Here is a 19,707-nt window from a genome sequence, read left to right on the forward strand (position 1 = left end):
TCCAGCAGGAAAGAATTATCTCCCTAAAATGTTAATAGTGCTAATAGTGCTGAGGTTGAGAACTCTGCACTAGACTATGTGGAAATTGTTTGCAAATGGATGATCAAACTCTTCCTGTAGTCCAGCAGGTACATAAGTATCTCCATTTTACAGACAAGGAAAGGTGATCGCAGAATCAGGTGGTCATCACAAGAACGAACTGAGGTAGTCTGATTCTAGAGGCCCTCATTTCCTTTACTATCAAAACATGCAAACTCAAGTAGCACCCGCTTACCTATTACCAATTTCAGAAGCTAAGACCACTGTGCCAAATGTGAAAAATTCCCACTGTGGTGGGCGTGTCTCCAAAGAGAAAAATTATTTGTTCAACAGTTCAAAGAAGAGGGTCTCTAGGAACTCTTAATATGGAACCACTGGTCTTTATTAGACATTCAAATCGTTATTTTAAAATAAGACTCTGAGGAGAAAGCTAATTTTAGAACATTAACAAACTTTTTCAAGAATAATTAGCTCTGCGTGGGTTTCAACTTTTATTTTTATTTTTTCCTTTTGATTTTAGGAGCTGGAGAGCCTGGAAGCTTATTTAGGAGCAGAAGAGGAAATGAAACTATGAAAAGCCACAGTACGATTCCTCCTTTACTTGGAGACAAGGCACAATGTGAATAATTCTCTCATCCTGTCCAATTAACTGCCTCAAGTACACACACACACACACACACACACACACACACACACACACAGAGAAAGAGAGAGAGAGAATGTACACTCTATTATTATTTGATTTGGAAGACATTAATGAAAAATCCCAGAACAGGATGCTAAACAACAAAGCCCTATGCAAATCACTTCCTTTCGGATTGAAGGCTTGTCTCCTACAGAAAAACCAATGCTAAAGAAACAGGCGGAGAGGCTGAAGGTGGTAAGCAAAAGCAAAAGAAAGAAAATAGCTTGAACGAGGAAAGGGACTGGCAGGAGGAGGACAGAGCAAGCCTCTCTCAGAGAGAAATTACAGAAAAACGGAAGGAGGTTTGGGAAAACCCAGTCTAAGCTGCTCCGACGCCAGGGCTGGGCGTGGGCAAGGTGCCTCCTTGGACGGTCCGCGCGCCTGCCAGACGCGTCCTTCCACTACCCGTCCAGCCACCTGGCGCTGGTCGGGCTTTGCGAGGTGGTTTAGGAACCGCGGAGTCATTCGATTTGAAATCTTCTCCAATAAGCTTCTCCGTGTGCCGACGTGGGCAGCATGACAGTCGATTTGCTCAGCAGCATCTCTGGCGCCTCCCGCCCTCGCCCGCCGCCTGCCAGATCCGAAACAGGCAGTCCTAGACATTTCGCGAGGAGGATGGTTCCAGAAAGCGGAGATCTGAGCGTGGTGAATGAAATGTGAACAGGATAGCTCCGGAAAAGAGTCTCAGAAACCTTGAACTGGGGTCAGTTTGGAGACTGGAAATGCGTCGAGCGCTGCAGATGGTGGTTGGCAGGGGGATTTAACACTGTGGAGCCCTTACTCTGTCCCAGGCGCCGAGCCCAGCGAGCCACGCGCGGTGCCCAGCTCGGTGAGGTCGGTTTGTTGGGTCTTCAGGGAGGCTAAATATCCTATATTTGCTATTACCTTCTTCTGGAACGCTCTGTGCGAGACTGGGTGTGACAGCTCCTTTCCCAGGCTCAGGAATCTGGGTAAAAGCCACCCTCGCCTAGAGGCCCTCAGGGTGAGGGCCCCATCACGCGCTAAACCACTTTCGAAAGTGGACTTGGCCTTCCTCTCAGTACTAACAGTCTGTCAGCCTTTTATTTTTTGCATAGATAAGTATATTCTCTTCTTTATTGTCTGCCTTTCCACAAAAAATGCAAGCCCCGTGAGTACTGGAGCCTGGTGCGCCTTTCTCACAGTTGAAAGCTCGCAACTGCTCCTGGCATATACTAGGTGCTCACTAAATGCTCACGCCCTTCCCACCCGCCACCTGCGGCACTCGACACATTTGCAGTCTGCAAACTGACCCCAAACCATCAGCTGCTTGCATTCGTCCTAGGATCAAAGAAGGCCATTGGGCTAGTGGGAAGTCAAGTCGGGTGGACTTTCCCGTCTTTCAGGGAGATTTAATAGCACGACGGTGCTCTCCCCACCCCCTACCCCCTTGCACATAAACTGCACAGAACAAAATCACCCCGGCACGAATCTGCACGGCTGCCTCTGGAGGTAGGGTCACGGTCTCCGAGCCCCGGGTCTCACACTGATGCTGTCCTTTGTCATCTCGTGCCTAGAGTGCTGCCTCCCTATGTATTTCCTCCGTTCTCGACTCCTCTGCCTCAGTCTGACTTTCTCGGGAGGTCGAGTTCTCCTAGCCTATGCGACCGCAAGGGTCCCCTGGAGCCTTCTCCGTAAACCGGCCCCTCCCGCGCTGGCCTCACTTTTTCCTCCTTCCCTGGCCCGGAAAAGCCACTAGAAGAACATTTACCGAACGCCTACCGCGCGCAGGCACAGAGCTGGGCCACCGGCAGCCCCACCCAGTGCCCCGCCGCAGGACTCGCCTCCCTCCGCCCTCCCAACCCGTCCGGAATCCGGGGTCCCTAGTTCCCCTCCCTGCGTCATGGAATCCGGGGGCTTCTTCCGAGGGTATCGCCCCACCTCCTTCCCGAAAAGCGACTTCTGATTGGTGAGATTGTGCGTCACTCTACCGCCCTCCCGCCCCCTCGGGGCCCCGCCCCCGGGCCTCGCAGGCCCCTCCCCTGTGGTCCCGCCCTTGCGCGGCTCCTGGGGCTAATCGCCGGGCGGCGCGCGCGGAGAAGTTCTGGGCAAAGTACTCAGAACTGGCCGCGTGCTGGTGGCGCCCGCCAGCCGGCCCGGGAGAGGGGACCCGAGCGCGACGCGGCCGGTGCGCAGCGCGGCTCCGGCCCTGCAGTCTGTCCGCAAGTGGCCATCCCCGCCCCCGACTCGGGCGGCCGGTGCGGGAGCTGTCAGCTGCAAGTTGCGGGGGGACCGGAGAAGCCGGGGTTGCCTTCTCCCGGTTCTGTGCGCTAACCCCGGAGCCCGGCCCCGGGGAACTAGGGAGCGTCTCCGACTGCACAGCGCTCAGGTGAGCGGCGGGGCGCCCGCCTAAATGGGGCCGGGGTGTCGGGGGTGCCTGGCGGCGGCGCGGGCTCGGAAGGGCTGCGGTTTGGGGGGCGCCGCGGGTTTCTGCAGGACCGGGGTCTGCCCGTGTGGCCCGGGGAGGATCCGGCCCTGGGGCAGACCCAAGCCTGGGAGCTTGGGTGCCGGCTGCAGCTCCCGGGGAGGGAGGACCCGGGTCTCACCCACCCTAGGGCACCTTCCCTCGAGGGACGGCTCGGAGGATTGACCGCCAGGAGGAGCCGAGCGCAGGGGCCGGGGCGCAGGTGCGGGAGGACAGGGCGTGCGGATCTCTCCTGGGCAGCGGGGAGGCGCTGCGCCGGGGCTAGAGGTGCTGCGCCGGGGCTAGAGGTGCAGGAAGCCTGGTAAATTGGACCGAGCGCGACGCTTTACCACATCCGCGGGATGGGGCGCGCCGGAGAGACTGAGACAACGCTCGCGGGGCAGGCGCTCCGCTCGCCGGCCTTTCCAACCCCGGCTTACTCAGCTCACCGGTGCCGGGCTGGAGGCCCAGGGCACATTCCTTTCTTGTCTAAATTTACATATTCATCAGCTTTCTTGCCCTTTCTGGAATTTTTTTTTTGACTTTCCAATTACTACTGTTCAGATCACCTTCAGGCTCACCCTAACTCTTGTTTCAGTGTCTCTCACATTGGTCCTTTCCTGGAGGCCCTGCAGCATCTTAGTTCAGGGTCTTAGGGACTTATGCACTCTGTCTGAACATTGTCTACAGTTGGGTTTTCCTATCTCTGTCTCTGTTTATTCCGTGGTCAGGTAAATTCTTTAAATACTGTCATCATAAGCCAGAAACTCCCAAGCAGCCTGTTAGCGCTGCCCAGCTTCCCGGGGAGCGTTTGTGGCCTCTGGAGTCGCTGATGGGCACTGTCGCAGGTCGTCCAGATACTTCTTAAGCAGGGGCGCGCCGCCCCTCCTTCGGCAACGCAACTTGCTTGCTGCCTTCTGCACACTTGTGCTTGTCCTTCTCCACCTCACAAGCCACCAGTCTCCTCAGTCGGGACTCTTGGAGCTGAGGGGACTGTGAAGTTGTCGGTTTCCATGTGTCTGCATATTGCGCAGAGGTGCTTGAGACCCCCTAGGTGTTGCTCTGACCCTCAGAGTTTGAGTATTGGGATGAGGGCATTTAGAAATATTTTAAACTACAGCTGCAAAAGAGATACTTCCACAGATAGGTGAAAGCGAAGGCCTGTCTTCTCATCATCTGCACTGTACCCCGCAAGTATCATACAAGGTGAGGTCCTCCTGGCTATAGGAGATCAGTCAAGCAGGCCTGGGTTCTTATGCATCCAAGCTAAATGACCATCCCCTCCAGCCAAGCCACATCACCTGTTTGCTGTTGCTCACAGCACTTAAATTTCTCTCTGAAATTGTCTCCTTGGGTTATTGGGTTATCTGCCTTCCCTCATTAGGATGTAAGTACCATGAATTCAGAGACCTTGTCTGTCTTGTTCATCACTTGATCCCCTGTGTCAAGAACACGCAGTAAGTTTGCAATAAACATTTATAGAATGAATAAATGAAACCTTCTCTGTAAATATGAGGAATGAGAATTTCATAGCTGATTTTGATTTTCCATCTTTATCCTTTTTTTACTGTTGGGAAAATTAACAAATAGCAATACTAGGAACTTTTGTAGATTACCGCATTAAACTTACGGAAGTCTGTTAGCTAGGTATTTTTAACCAGATGGGAAATTGAGGGTCCAGCAGGTTAACCAGTGTTGCCAAGGTTATCCTGGCAGAACTAGGATTCCAGCCCATTTTGTCTCTATTGTGCTTGACCTCTTCCAATAAACTAAAATGTGGTTTCCACCATTACAGCTAATAGACATTTAGCTTTATTTGTATCAAAAGCTATGGCTCAGCCAAAAGATTTACTGTTTTATTATTGAGATATATTTTCAGTAATCGTTAATAGTTACATCATAAGCCAGATACTCCCAGGCTGCAGTAAGCTGTAATTTTCTTTTTTCATTTCTTTTTTTTTTTTTTTTTTTTTTGAGACGGAGTCTTGCTCTGTCACCCAGGCTGGATGGAGTACAGTGGCGCGATCTTGGCTCACTGCAAGCTCCGCCTCCCGGGTTCATGCCGTTCTCCTGCCTCAGCCTCCCGAGTAGCTGGGACTACAGGCGCCCGTCACCACGCCCGGCTAATTTTTTGTATTTTTAGTAGAGACGGGATTTCACTGTTTTAGCCAGGATGGTCTCGATCTCCTGACTTCGTGATCTGCCCACCTCGGCCTCCCAAAGTGCTGGGATTACAGGCGTAAGCCACCGCACCCGGCCCGTAAGCTGTAATTTTCACCATCTTGCTGGGCAGTGTTTGAGGTTATCTCCATTTTTCAGGTGAAGAATTGGAAACCGAGGTTTAGGAGCTTGCCTAAGGTCACCAGTAAATTGCTGAGCTAGATTTTTTAATAGTCTGACTTCAATTCTTGCCCCACTAATTAGATGTTAAGTCATGATAGAGTCCAATGATACAAATATTAAAACCATCTGAGATTGGGCTGTAAACTTTCTGGTGCTGATATCAAGTGTCTAGTTGTACTGTTTTCAGAATCCCTGAGACTCTTACTGCCATTGATTTTTGTGGTTGGGTTTATGGTTTGTGGGCCTGGTAGACTGGGGACTTTTAATACAGAAGGAAAGGAAATCCTCCTTTCATCTAGATCTAAAGAGAAATCTGATTGGTTTTACCCATTGTGGTAAATGAACTCTGAACAGTAATGCTTTATACCTCTTAAAGAAAGTGCTGGAAAGCCAGCTAGTTCCTCTGTAAGCAGAGTGGAGAGTTAGAAACCGCTGCTGATTCCAAAAGCTTCTGCAGTAGGCTTTCAGTAAAACAACTACATTTCAACTTTCCACTCTTGCACTGACACTGAGGGTGAGAAGTTGGGCACCTAAGGGGCTCATGGCGAAACAGGGAATGGGCAAGGAATTAGTGATTCCTTCTTTCTTCCACTTCATTCCAGTTTGGGTGCTGGTGTAACATTTCCCCCTGCATAAGGGTTTGGATAATGCAGTTTTATGTATAATGTGCTTCTCGGCAGTGCTGTATTTTCCTATTTGTTAATTCTATTTCAGGAGTACTCCAGGGAGGGTTGGAGAACCCTGCGACCTAGAATGCCTGAGGAAGAGATTGAGGTGTAGGATACTAGGGAAGATGGAAACTGTTAGGTGGAAAAAGTCTTCCATGCATAATTGAGAGTTGTTTATGGTTCTCTGCACATTCCTTTCCTGTCTAAATTTACATATTCATCAGCTTTCTGGCCCCTTCTGGAAATTTTTTTTTTTGACTTTCCAATTACTACTGTTCAGATCACCTTCAGGGTCACCCTAACTCTTGTCTCAGTGTCTCTCACATTGGTCCTTTCCTGGAGGCCCTGCAGCATGTTAGTTCAGAGTCTTAGGGACTTATGCACGCTGTCCTAACATTGTCTACAGGTGGGTTTTCCTACCTCTGTCTCTGTTTATTCCATGGTGAGGTAAATTCTTTAAGCACTGTCATTATGTTGTTAAAAATTCTTGGGTGGCTTATATAGTGAATAATAACATTAATAACAGTAGTAATAGCTGCTGAACTTTTATGTGCCGAGTGCTGTCAGAAGTTCCTGTACATGCATTATTGCATTTAATCCTCAGGGTAACATCAAAGCAGGCATTGTTATTATGCCTCCAGTCTCCAGATGAGGCTAGGAAAAGTTAAGTTCACAACTGCTTTGCAGCTAACATATGGTGGATCTCAGACTCAATCCCCAAGTTATTTTCTCTACTTATTTGCATATGGATTCCTTAGCCTAAAGTCACGATCCAGCAGACTGGGCTCAGCTTTGGCCTCATCCCATCATTCCCCAACCCTGTGAGCTGGTAGTCTGAGTTTTATTAATCAACAAAGTGTTTTGCCTTTGTCCATGCACTCCTGTTGCCTAGAAAGCTCTCTGTTCTCTCCGTGTGAAAACCTAAGTCTTTGAAAGCTTAACTCAAACTACTTTTGTCAGCATAATCTCTCTAAACCCAATTTCCCAGATCATTTGTTTTTTTAAAATATGAGAAACTTCCCAGTTCAGTTTCTGATCACAAAGTATGTTGCTGATGTCCTTCCTTCCTTCAGCATTTCTTACCTTTTATCTTCCCCTATTCCTTTCACCCTGTTGCCTCCTGTGCTAGTAATTTATTCAAACTTATTGCCTCCCTTACTAGATTTTAAATGCTTTGAAGGCAGGGTGAGTGTGTATTCCTTAGGTTTCTATTCCTCACATCACTAAACATGGTGTCCTATCTATAGTAACTGCTCAGTTGAAAAAAGAATATTAATTATATTTGCTTGCATTTTGTTAGAGTATTCTGTGAAAAGGTAATTGGAATGTGACATTTTGTTTTCTAGTTTTCTAATTTGTTTTGATTCGCAGTATTTTATGCCATCATCATTTTATGATGAAGTAACAGAATTCCTAGTTAAGTCCATGAAAAGCACCTGTTCTGGTTGCTCTCATCTTTGGACCAAGGAGATATTACAAGGAGATCTCAAATTCACACATGTAATAATCATTGTCTGTAGAATAAATATTTTGCCTATGTTATGTACTATGGTAATGCTGTTACTAAAAATGTACTAAAATTGTTATGGAATTCAAATGGAATTTTTGTGAATATTTCATGGATCAGTGAATATTTCACATTTTAAAGCAGATTTGAAAGACCCTCTCTGAATCAGCTCCTGCTTCCCTGTCTAGACTCATAGCTCACCACTCACCATTCAGACACAATTCACATATTATACAAGTCATCCGTTTAAAGGTACAAAATTTAAAGGATTTTAGTATATTCAGAGTTGTGCAACCATCACCATAATTTTAAAACGTTTATCACCCCCTAAAAAACGTTTGCACCCATTACCAGTCATTCCCCATACTGCCCGTCCATTCCCCCAATCCCCACCCACTAATCTACTTTACGCCTGTATGGATTTGCCTATTCTGGACATTTCATATAAGGGGAGTCATATAGTATGTGGCCTTTTGTGTCTGGCTTCTTTCACCTAGTTTGTTGTTTTCAAGGTTAATTCCTGTTGTAGCATGTATCAGTACTTCATTCCTTTTTATTGCCTAGTAATACCCCATTGTATGTATATACCACGGTTTTATTTATCTGTTTGCTAGCTGATGGGACTGGCATTTCTAAAAAAGTTTGATGCTAATGTGACCCTAATGTGTAGTCCAGAAGTTCCTTTGAGCCCTGTTCGCTGTTTTATCTTGGGGCTAGAACAGAACCTGGCACAAGATAGATGCGTAATAAACATTCAGATGACTGCAATATTTTACTAAAAGTGTAACTCCTATTATGTTGCAGTCAGCAAAACGTCTTGTCATTAAAAAGAGGTCCTCATAGTTGATTGTTTAGATACTGATTTGAACAAACCAACTGTTAAAAAGAGTCAAGGAACTTTGAACATGGCTGCAATGCTACAGTTTTTAGGATTTGCTTTGAAATAATCTGGGGGTGAGGAGGGAGTACAGAGGAAACAAGGCTGTCCATGAGCTGACGATTATTGAAGCTGGGTGATGAATTCTCTATCTGTGCTGTCTGCTGGGCAGCCATTGGTCGCATGTGGCTATTCAGCCTTTAAAATGTGGCTAGTCCTTACTGAGAAGTGCCGTAAGTATAACGCATACACTGAGTTTCAAAGATTTAGTATGAAAAATAATGTAAAAATACCTCAATTTTTAAACATCACATGTTGAAATGATAATATTTTGAATATATTGTAATAATGTATAATTAAAACTAACTTGTTTTCTTTTACTCTTTGTCTACTTAAGAAATTAAAATTATATCTATGGCTCCTATTACATTTCAGCTGGGCAGTGCAGTGCTATACTTTTGTATATGTTTGAAAGTTTTCATAATAAAAAGTTTAGAAATATCAAAGCCATCTTTTTTAAAGTCTGGAGTATCATATTTTTTATAAAGGATTCCTCTGGTATGAAAGGATTGGGAAATACTGATTTTTTTCAAAGGTGCTTCTTTGCAGAAGCTTGTAGCAGGCAGGCTATAGCCTTCCAATATCATTCCTGGGCTTATTTAAGCTATGTGAACATTTAAAAATTCTTTTATAATAATAAATAGAATAGCAGTGTGAAGAATTGCTTCTTTAGTTATTAATCTAAATGATTTTGTTTTGAAGTTGATGATATATTTCCTTCATCTTAGAAAAATACAGACGACTCACTGGTAATTTCCTTGTTCTTAGCCACTTGTTTGTACCCCTGAAATTGAATTTTCTCTGGACTTGGTTTATAACTGCCTCTACCGAAGTCTGTTGTTTGAGAGCCAGAATATGGTTGTTTCTAGATGCTCCAAGACCCCTTGAGTATGAGTGGAATATGATTGTTAGGGAATAATAATAATGTGTGGGTTTAAAGCCAAGAAGCAAATTTCTTTCATAAAAATTTCTTTAGATGAAAATTATGTTGCTGTCTATATGTCTGTGTTTACTTATGAAAAAAATATCTGAGATAATCAACCTAGTTCTCTGAGTGGGTGTGGGCTGGATGAACAATCAGCAGAATTTTCATCTGTGATTTCTGAGATTGTGTGAGAGTAGATCTGAGTTAAAAAATAGCTTAAATGTAAAGCAGAACAGAATAAAATTGCAATGAGCAATCCAGTGTGGGATTGGCAGAGGATCCCTGACAGTTACTATAAATAAAGTTTGCTATTTTGTTTACCCTTTACAGTTAAAATACTAAAATCTTTATTTTTAGTATTGTGTGGGTCAGATACTTTCCTCAATGTAACATTTCTCCAAATATGTATTAAAATGTAGTACTTGTAAAGATTCCCACACTGGTTTCCTGTCTTGATATCTAATATCGTAATAGTTACAAGAACTTTAAAATTATAGTTTATATCTTATAAAACAAATATTTCTCCCTCCCCAAGTAATTTGTGGTGGACAGTCATCTGAAATGTTTAGAAGCTAAAGCTAATATATATATTTTAATCTACATATATGTATATGTATATGTGTGTATGTATATTTATGTATATATTTTTTAATCTCAGCAACTCTTATTAAATTTGAAGTAGATGCCTCCCTAGAATTAAAGCGTGCACTAAGATTTTTGCTGATACATTTCACAAATATTTATTAAGCACATGCCATGTGCCAGACACCAGGCTGGGTGCAGGGGATGTGGTGATGAATTGAAGAGATGTGGAACCTCCCTTCAAGGAGCTTACAGACTAGAAGGGGATGTAGACATTAAAGAGTTGCAGATAATTCATTAATTACAGTGGGGAGATGTGGCTCAAAGGGAATGAGTCTGGCTTTTAATTGGGACCCTGGAGAGAAAAGTTCCATTTTTTTGTAGGTTGTGATTCAGGCTGCTGAAGGAAGAGAAAAGAGAATGTGGCTGGGGAATCCTCAAAGGGGGATGAGATGAGCAGAGTCCTGCCCTTTTGTGCCTTTCTGCCATTGCTGGAGGCCATGTAGAACTGAGTGGGAGGAGGCCTTAACAACTCTTTTGAGGTTTTGAATTTCTCTCTCTGATGCAACACACAGGTTTGTTTATTTGCTAATGGGAGTTGAATCCAAAATTGAGTTTTTAACACCTTTATAGCAGAAACAGAATGATATCTAACAACCTGTCCTCCAGCATAGCCGTGCATGTAGCTTAAAATAACTTGCTGGCTAGATTCTAGTGTAGCTCAGTTGTCTGGCATCTGAGGCAAAGTGGGTTAGGGGTATGTGACGCCTAAAAGAATACAGGGAAGCCCACTTGGGTTTTTCCCAAGTGTAGGGCTGCTTCATGCAAATTCCTGGCATATATAGAGTTAACTGAGGTTTCCTTCGGAGCTTGTTGGAGTTATTAGGGAATGGGAAACCATCCTTCCTTTGAAAGTGGAGGTAATTATGAATAACAGTGATAACAGTGGCAGCCAGTAGCTGTTGGGCACTCCCCATGTGCCAGGCTAAGTGCTTTACTTACACTACCTCGTTAGATCTTACAACTTAGGAGGTGGTTACTATCATTCCAGTTTACCAATGACAAAACAGAGGCTGGGGAGCAGTCACTTGCTCTTTGGTTTTTCCAACATCCCTTTACCTTTCCTGATTTCCATTTGAGAAATCACTTCTTGCCTTTGGATATAGTCTGCTGGGACCAGAAGGAGTGGCCCCATTCCCCTCAGCTGTGGCCCTGTGAGCCAGGTCAGTCACATGCCTCCCTCTGGACTCTGGGTGTGGGAGGGTCATGGAGAGTCTGCTGCGAGATGTGTCATGGCCAGACCATCTGTGCATACAGCTTTGTTGTGGTGTAGCTTTCCATCCTACGGAGCTGTGCCCGGGTTTGCCTCTCCAGCCTCCTCTTAGTTCCTTGAACTGATTTTTTTTCTAATACATTTTCTTTGGCTTCATTTACCAAATTGCTTTCTGTTGCTTCCACCCAAAGAACCCTGGCTATCCAGGCTTAGAGAGGGTGAAGTAGTTTTCCTATGGTCACACAGAGAGCAAGCGGCAGAACTGGGGTACAGTCAGGTCATTCGGCCTCTATTGCCAAGCCCTTGACCAGAGACCCCCTCTGTGTGCTGAACAGCACTGGGCTGGAAGTCCGAGGCTCGGAGGATGGATGTAGTTCCTGTGGTACCTGCCTCTGGGGCCTTGGGCCACTGCCTCTTTGAGCTGGACAGGGTAGACAGGATGAAATCTATACATAACTGACACCCAGTTTGAGAGGATTTTCTTGTCCGTGAGACTTTTGGACACATTTTGCCCCGGTTTTCTAAAGGCTTTTACTTTGAGGTTTGAGGAATGGTCTGAAGCAGTGGTTTTCAAAGTGTGACTCCAGGAGATGTATCAGTGTCACCTAGGAACTTGTTAGCAGAACTTGGGTGGGGCCCAGACCCATGCAATTGGAAACTCTGGGGGTGGAGTCCAGAAAACTGGTTTTAACCCTTCAGGTGATTATGATGCACACTAACGTTTTAAGCTCCAGACATTTTCGTTTTATTAAAAACAATTTATTATGTACAAGGTGCTGCCTAGAAGCAGGGAGCAGGCAAATGTTAATTAGCCACAGCCCCTGACCTCAAAGAATGTTCACTTCAGTTTGGGATATATATGTTTATAGTACTCCTCCTTCTCCCTACAATTGTGTTTTTTATATCTATCTATCTATCTATCTATCTATCTATCTATCTATCTATATCTATATCCCTATATATTGATCCATCTTTTCTCTACTTATATAAACAAGATATTAAAGTGCTATAGGAGCTCAGGAGGAGTGAGGGAGATGCTTTTGCAGAGAAGTGAGTGTTTGAGACACGTCTTGAAGGGCACATAGGATTGAGATAAAGAAAGGGATGAAGGGGCCGAGTGCGATGGCTCATGCCTGTAATCCTAGCACTTTGAGATGCTGAGGCGGGTAGATCACCTGGGGTCAGGAGTTCGAGACCAGCCTGGCCACGTGGTAAAACCAAGTCTCTACTAAAAATACAAAAATTAGCTGGGCATGATGGTGGGCACCTGTAATTTCAGCTACTCGGAGGCTGAGGCAGAAGAATCACTTGAACCGGGGAGGTGGAGGTTGTAGTCAGCCGAGATGGTGCTACTGCACTCCCTGGATGACAAGAGCGAGACACCATCTCAAACAAAACAAAACAAAACAAAAAAGGGATGAAGGGAAAGGTAGGAAGGACATACTAGGCAGAGGTGGTAGGTTAGGTAGGATGAAATAAGGCATGACATTTTAAGAGTTGGTGGACTATCCAGTTTGATGAAGAGAAGGACTGTGTAATGGGAAAAGTAAGAGCATACAGGAATGGAGAGGTAGATTAGGGCCCAAGTAGTATAAGTCCTAAATCCCATAGTAAGTCCAAAGACTATTCTGTAAACAGTGAACAAGGAGGTGACACGGTAAGAGCTATCTTAGTGGAAAGTGTTCTGGTGGTGACAGAGAAGGGCAGAGGCTGGGAGTACAGGCACAAAGTGATGAGACCTGAACTGGGATGGTCACAGTGAGAGGAGAAAAAAGACAGATAATATCAAAATACTGGAAAGTTAGAATGATAGTCCCTAGGAACTAGGGATTGGGAGTAGGGTTGAGGGAGAAGGCAAAGATGATTACACAAGGGATAATTAATGGTGTTGGTACAATCAGGCAAAAAATAAATTCCACGTGGATCAAAACTTTAAAACAAATAGAAATACAAAAAAATACAATACACTTTTAATAATAAGAGGAAAAATCCTTTCTAGATAGGACAAAAAATCCAGACGCTATAAAAGAAAAGATTGGTTTATTTGATTACATATCATTTTTGCGGGGTCAATTTTTAAAAACTATGTCAAAAGGCAATCAACACATTTAGGAAAATAATTGCAATTCGTATCACAAAGACCTACTTTTATCAATATGTAAAGAACTCCAACAAATTAGTACGAGAAAGGCCAGTTACTGTAAAGGCAAAGAGTTTGAACACTTAATTCACGAAATGGCATACAGATGACTGTTAAACATTTGAAAACTTTAACCTCACTTATAAAAGGAGAAAATGCAAACGAAAACTTCATTGAGATGCTATTTTTCACCTATCGGGTTGGCAAACATCACAAAATGTGATAACAGTGTTGGCAAAGGTTTGAAGAAACAGGTATTCATACATCGTGGATGGAAATGTAAATTGGTCCAAACTGTAGCAAGCGATTGGCAGCATCTGTCAAAATTGCAAATGCGTGCACTCTCTGAATCAGCAATAACAGTCCTAAGAACTTTATTCTACAGATACGCAAAATTCACAAAATGATATATATGCAAAATTGTTTCTTGGAGTATTTGAATAAATACCAGATTGCAAGTAACTTAATTTTCATCAATAAGTACTAATTAAAAATAATAGAGCCGTTAAAAATGAGGCAGCTCTACATTTTCTGACATGGAATGATATGTGAGATTTATTGTGAAGTTAAGAAAGAAGTGAAGTATAGAATATCCATATATAATATATATTTTATATGAATATATGCATATACACATGGACATATATTCATGCATATATGCACACATGGATAAAATTGGTGGGCTGAGGCTGGTGCCGTGGCTCACACCTGTAATCCTAGCACTTTGGGAGGCCAAGGTGGGCGAATCATCTGAGGTCAGGAGTTCGAGACTAGCTGGCCAACATGGTGAAACCCTGTCTGTACTAAAAATACAAAAATTAGCTGGGCGTGGTGGTGTGTGCCTGTAATCCCGGCTACGCAGGAGGTGGAGGCAGGAGACTCACCGGAACCCGGGAGGCAGTGGCTGCAGTGAGCCAAGATCTCGCCACTGCACTCCAGTCTTGGGTGACAGAGGGAGACTCCGACTCAAAAAAAAACAAAAAAACTGGTGTGCTGAAGCCAGTTTACACCGGCATGTGGGAACCAACTGTGCGTGACTTCCCAAGCCCTTGGCTGATTACTTCATGTTGGTAGTTTGAAGCCAGCCACAGTGGGAGTTTTTACACCATGGAAATCAGGAAACATAACACATGAGGATATTTTTGTTTTTGTATTTCCAGAGAGCTGGTTGATAAACCTTTAATTGTACTCACTGTATATATAAAAATATAAAATATCTTTTTAAGGTTATACAAGAGGTTGCTATAACATCAGACTCTCCTAGGAAGGGGTAACGGAAGGCAGGATAGGTGTGAAGTTGAAATTATACCTTTTGAATATTGTTCCAAGTAAATGTGTTACTCCAAGTAAATATATAAAGCAAACCAAAAAGTAACTGCAGAGTTTCAGGCCTATGTGACTGTGTTATTTATGGTGCCATTGACTACTGCTGGGGAAAATAGGAAGATGAGTAGATCTTAGAGGAAGAGAGTGCTTTTGGTTTTGCATATGCTGAGCTTGAAGTGTATGGGTGGTATCAGCACAGACATGTCCAGCAACAGCGCAAGAGAGAGGGCAGAGCTGTTGATCAGTTCTGGGAGTCAGCAGTTTAGTTAAAATTGTGACAGTTAAGGGGGCCTTTACCTGTAGAACCTTTGAGGCAGGTCCCAGGAGAGAAAGGGGGAAGCATGTAGTACCTTGGGGAAGGTAAGCCAAGAGGTAGGTAGGGGAAGGGTAACTAGTCACAAAGATTGGAGGACCATAAAATAATAATAATGGCAGTTTCTTAATGAAGTATTTGCTGGAAGTGAGACACTATTCTCCGTACTTTTTGAAAGAACATCACCTGATTTAATTCTCACAATCGTTCTCTGGGGTGGGTACTTTTTCCATGATAACTGTTGAGTTGGGGAGGGTAATTTCAAAGAATAAACCAGGAGAGATCTCATGGGAAGGGTGTTAATAGAGCAGGACCTTGAAGTGTCCTGGTACAATTTCAAAAGGTAGAGAAATGGGAGAGAAGGACATTTCAGGTAGAGGGGAGTGATGAGCAAAGGTGGAAACAGTGTTATCCCTTGCAGCTGTAGGGTAAGAATTCATGGGAACCCGAGGGTGGCGCCTGGCTACTTCATCCTCTGGCCATTGGAGAGCTACAGAATGTTTTGAGCAAGGGAATATGTGTTAATCAGTTCAACTGGTAGTCAGATACAAAAATTAAATGTTGTATGATTGGAAGATTTGTGTGTGTACATTGTGGGAAGGAGGGATGTTAGGAAACAGGAAAAATTGTCATAAAAATTTGAGATAATGTAGATGACTTGTGAATACAGATTTAGAGTGTCTGCAAACAGGCATTGTGATGGCTCATGCAAATTCAGTCTCTTAAGCTGAATTTGCCTGTGTGGCAGTGTATTGTTTATCTTATGTATTAGTCACTTAGGGGATGTTTTTCATATATTTTCCAGAAGACTGTGAATGGGGAATAAGCAAAGTGGCGGTAAATAAAAAAATGATTATTTGTTGACATAAATTTGTATGTACGTGATTTATATATGAGTTTTGCCTGGGAAGTAATGATCAGCTTCATGAGGCACACACAAGCCCAGCCTCTTTAGAGAGGCGTTGTGTTTGTACTAGCAGTTCTTTTGCCTTATAAACATACATATACACAAACATAGTGTAAAACTCCACCCTAATTAGGTTTTCAGCTCAGTCTTTCTCTGGGCCAGTGTCTTCTTTAAGTTTGTTTTGTGTGTGTGTCATTAAGGAATGATACCAATAATAGGGTGTCAAAAAGGAAAGGCTTTGGCCTAAACATGGCTCAGAAAAAGGACTGCCTGGCCTTCTTCATGCACACCTGCCAATGCATCATACTTCTGACTTGTAATTCCTGTTTTTCTAGTCTTTGATCCTGTGGGGCAAAATAACATTCCAGCTTGTTTGTTACTTTGAGTTCTGCATCATTTGTTCCTTGATTAAGGGCCTGGAAGCCCCACTTGTTTGTGGCATCCAGAGGTCTTATTTTCCTGGGTGCGTGTAGCTAGGTGTAGATAGATCTTTATATTAGATGACTGCCTTTTCTGACCCACAGATAAGACACCTTTGTCTGACAGATGCTAGGGGTCAGAAGGACAGGATGTGGGAGTTTGGTTTCTTTTGTAAAATGTGCAGTGTGTGGTCTCTGCAGGTGCTGCATTTCTCTTCGTGGCTAAGAACTTACCAGTCTGGGGAAAATACCCATGTAGGAAGTGAGATCTGTGGGTCTTGCTGTAGCTAGTTAACTCAGGCTGAGGTTTAGCAAGTCATGGACCTTCCACATCCTTTTAACAGTACTGTTTCTCCTCCTCTCTCTCTTAGAGGACTTGTGTGAGACTTAGCCAGGTGTCAGTGGATGTGAAGGGGGTTTGGAGGAAACAAGGGCAAGACAACATTCTGGCTGGGCAGGGAGCCAGCTGGAGGGGTGGGGCCACGTGAATGGGACACACCCTTGAGGGAAGTGGTTCTAAACCTCAGCAGTGTCAGAGTGTCCTGGAGGGACTGGTAAAACACTGAGTTGAGTCCGTCACAGTGGCTAATGCCTATAATCCCAACACTTTGGGAGGCTGAGGTGGGAGGATTGCTTGAGGTTAGGAGTTCAAAACCAGCCTGGTTAGAATAATGAGACTCAGTCTCTACAAAAACAAACAAATTAATTATTTAATAAAACAGATTGCTGGGCCCCACCCCCACAGTTTCTGATTTAGTGAGTTTCTGAGTTAACGGGACCTGAGATTCTACAATTCTAATAAGTTATTAGGAGATACTGACTCTGGTTCACGGACCCCTTAGCAGATCCAAGCATTGGTTCAGCAGGCAAAAGACCAAGTCTTGACCAGCCTGGAGTCCATTCTGATTCCGAGAAGAACCAGAGAATTCTGGTTATCATTAGATTGTCATAACCCCCTTATTTTATATAACACTTCCACATTTGTAAATCACTTTAATATATGTTGCTTCTCACAACAAAATAACCCTGTGAGGTAGGCAGGGGAGTTATTAACCTTGTTGGATGACTAAGGAAAATAAGATTGAAGACAGATGACTGACTTACCCTAGGGGCAAAAATAGTTGAGCTCATACTTATATCTAGATTTTCTTACTGTAGATTTATTGCTCCTTCTACATTGTCTTTTTTCCTTGGAAAATACTACATTTTATTCAAATGATTTTGAGACAAAACAAAATTAGGGAGATGTAGAATCCTTTCCCTCATGCATTCACAGTAAATATTTTTTGAAGACATAATACAGAGCACATACTTATTGTTGAATAAATGAATGAATGGTTTCCATAACTTCCCTAACTCTACTTCTGAACTCATGCACTTTAGTGACCCAGTAGTATCAATTACAAATAATAAGAAAAGCACAATAATTAATTAATACAACATGCCTATTAAAAATACTTCCCAAAACATTGCCTTTAAAGCTAGTAAAAAGCTTCGAGATCATCTGCTTAGGTATTGCTCAATGTTTGTCCAACTTTACTTATTTTAATCACAGCTCCCAACACAAAACAACTTTTAAGTTTAGAATAGTTTTAGAGGTAGAGAAAAGATGTGAAGATAGTACAAAGAATTCCCATATGCCCCAAGTGGTTTTCCCATTGTCGATATCTTACCTTAGTATACTTTTGTCACAATTAATAGACCAGGACTGTTGCAGTATTAATAACTAAAATCTATACTTTATTCAGATTTCCTTAGCTTTTCCTTAGTGTCCTTTTGCCGTTCCAGGACTCCATGTGGGGTTCTACATTATCTTAGTTGCCATGTCTCCTTAGATTCCTCTTGGCTCTATAGTTTCTCAGGCTTTCCTTGTGTTTGATGACCTCGAGAGCTTTGAGGAGTAGTGGTAAAGTATTTTGTAGAGTATGTCTCCACTGGGATTTGTCTGATGATTTTCTTGTATTGGACTGGGGTTATGGGTTTTGGGGAAGAAGATTACAGAGGTAAAATGCCATTCTCATTACATCATATCAAGAGTATAGGTTATCAGCATGATTTATAGTTTTGGTCATGTTGACCTTGCTCATCTGATTGAGGTAGTGTTTGTCAGGCTTCTCCACCATATGGTTATTTTTTCTTCCCCTTTCCATACTATACTCTTTGGAAGTAAGTTATTATGCACAGCTCATACTTAAGGAGTGGGGAGTTACACTGTACTTCTTTGAGGGCAGTGTAGCTACATAAATTATTTGACATTCTTCTGTGAGTTGGATTTGTTTCTTCTTCTCCATTTGTTTATTCAATCAGTTTTTTTAATCAGTGTGGATCCATTGATATTTATTATATACTTTGGATTATAATTTAGTAGTACTTTATTTTATTGCTGAAGTTCGTCCAGCTTTAGCTATTAGGAGTGCTTTTGGTTGGCTCCTGTATCCCTTTGATTTAAGTCCATCATTGTGGATATTTTTTAGCATGTTGTTACTTTTTGGCACTACAAGGTACTCAGGCTAATTTTATATAGTCCTTGTCCCTCCTCTAGAATCATTTTTTGTATGGGTGATGTTGGTCTTCATCCACTAAATTGATTTCATCACCCACTACATGGTTTACTACCCACGGTGAAAAACACTGATCTGTTTCCACTCCTCACATGTTAAAGATAAGAAAATAGACACCTCAAAAGGTGAAATGGTTTATCTAAGGTTACGCCTCTTTGGTAGCAAATCCCAGGCTAGGACCAGGTCCTCTGAACTTGCAGTCCTGCCCCTTTTTTACCACTCCATGCTATGCTGGCAGATTCCATCACTCAGAGTCTGGTTCAGTATACTCCCATCTCACCCAGGTCCTTGTGCATAGGCAGTCAGATGTGCACTCAGACGGATGTGCTGCTGTCTGCCCTGGGCAGATATCAGCAAAAAAGGGAAAGTGGGCTGGCCAGATTCTTGTGAGTCTGTGTTGCCTGGTTGGAATGGAGTTTTGTCATGGTGAACCAATTACAGACCCACAGAGTGGCACTGCTGACATCAGCATTTTGCAGCTGTGGTTTGACCACATGACTGGCCTCTGTGTTCTGGGGAAGTTGGCAGAAGAGTGGCTTTTAGAATCCAACACCCCCTTCCTTTCCATGGGGGAGGATGAATTCAAGAAAGAAGTGAATTCAAGCAGCAGACCCCTCAGATTTCACTTTATCCTGTGAACTCCTGACATCCACAAAAATA

The 19,707-nt window shown here is 43.5% G+C and overlaps 1 protein-coding gene across 10 annotated transcripts in view; it reads left to right on the forward strand.

Annotated features, from left to right (window-relative positions):
* The first annotated feature begins 1,118 nt into the window (after positions 1-1,118).
* OSBPL3 (oxysterol binding protein like 3) overlaps positions 1,119-19,707 on the forward strand; it is a 188,099-nt gene continuing 169,510 nt past the window's right edge. For 3 of the 10 annotated variants that reach the window (XM_054494372.2, XM_063667467.1, XM_063667470.1), the window contains exon 1: positions 1,264-1,558. The gene's annotated coding sequence lies outside the window, so the exon portion shown is untranslated. Of the gene's footprint in view, positions 1,559-2,725; positions 3,072-19,707 lie in introns of those variants that run through there. The other 7 variants (XM_054494374.2, XM_054494377.2, XM_063667469.1 and 4 more) reach the window with 6 other exon arrangements.

The sequence above is a fragment of the Pongo pygmaeus genome, chromosome 6 (genome assembly GCF_028885625.2).
Source record: "Pongo pygmaeus isolate AG05252 chromosome 6, NHGRI_mPonPyg2-v2.0_pri, whole genome shotgun sequence".
Classification (NCBI taxonomy): Eukaryota; Metazoa; Chordata; class Mammalia; order Primates; family Hominidae; genus Pongo; species Pongo pygmaeus.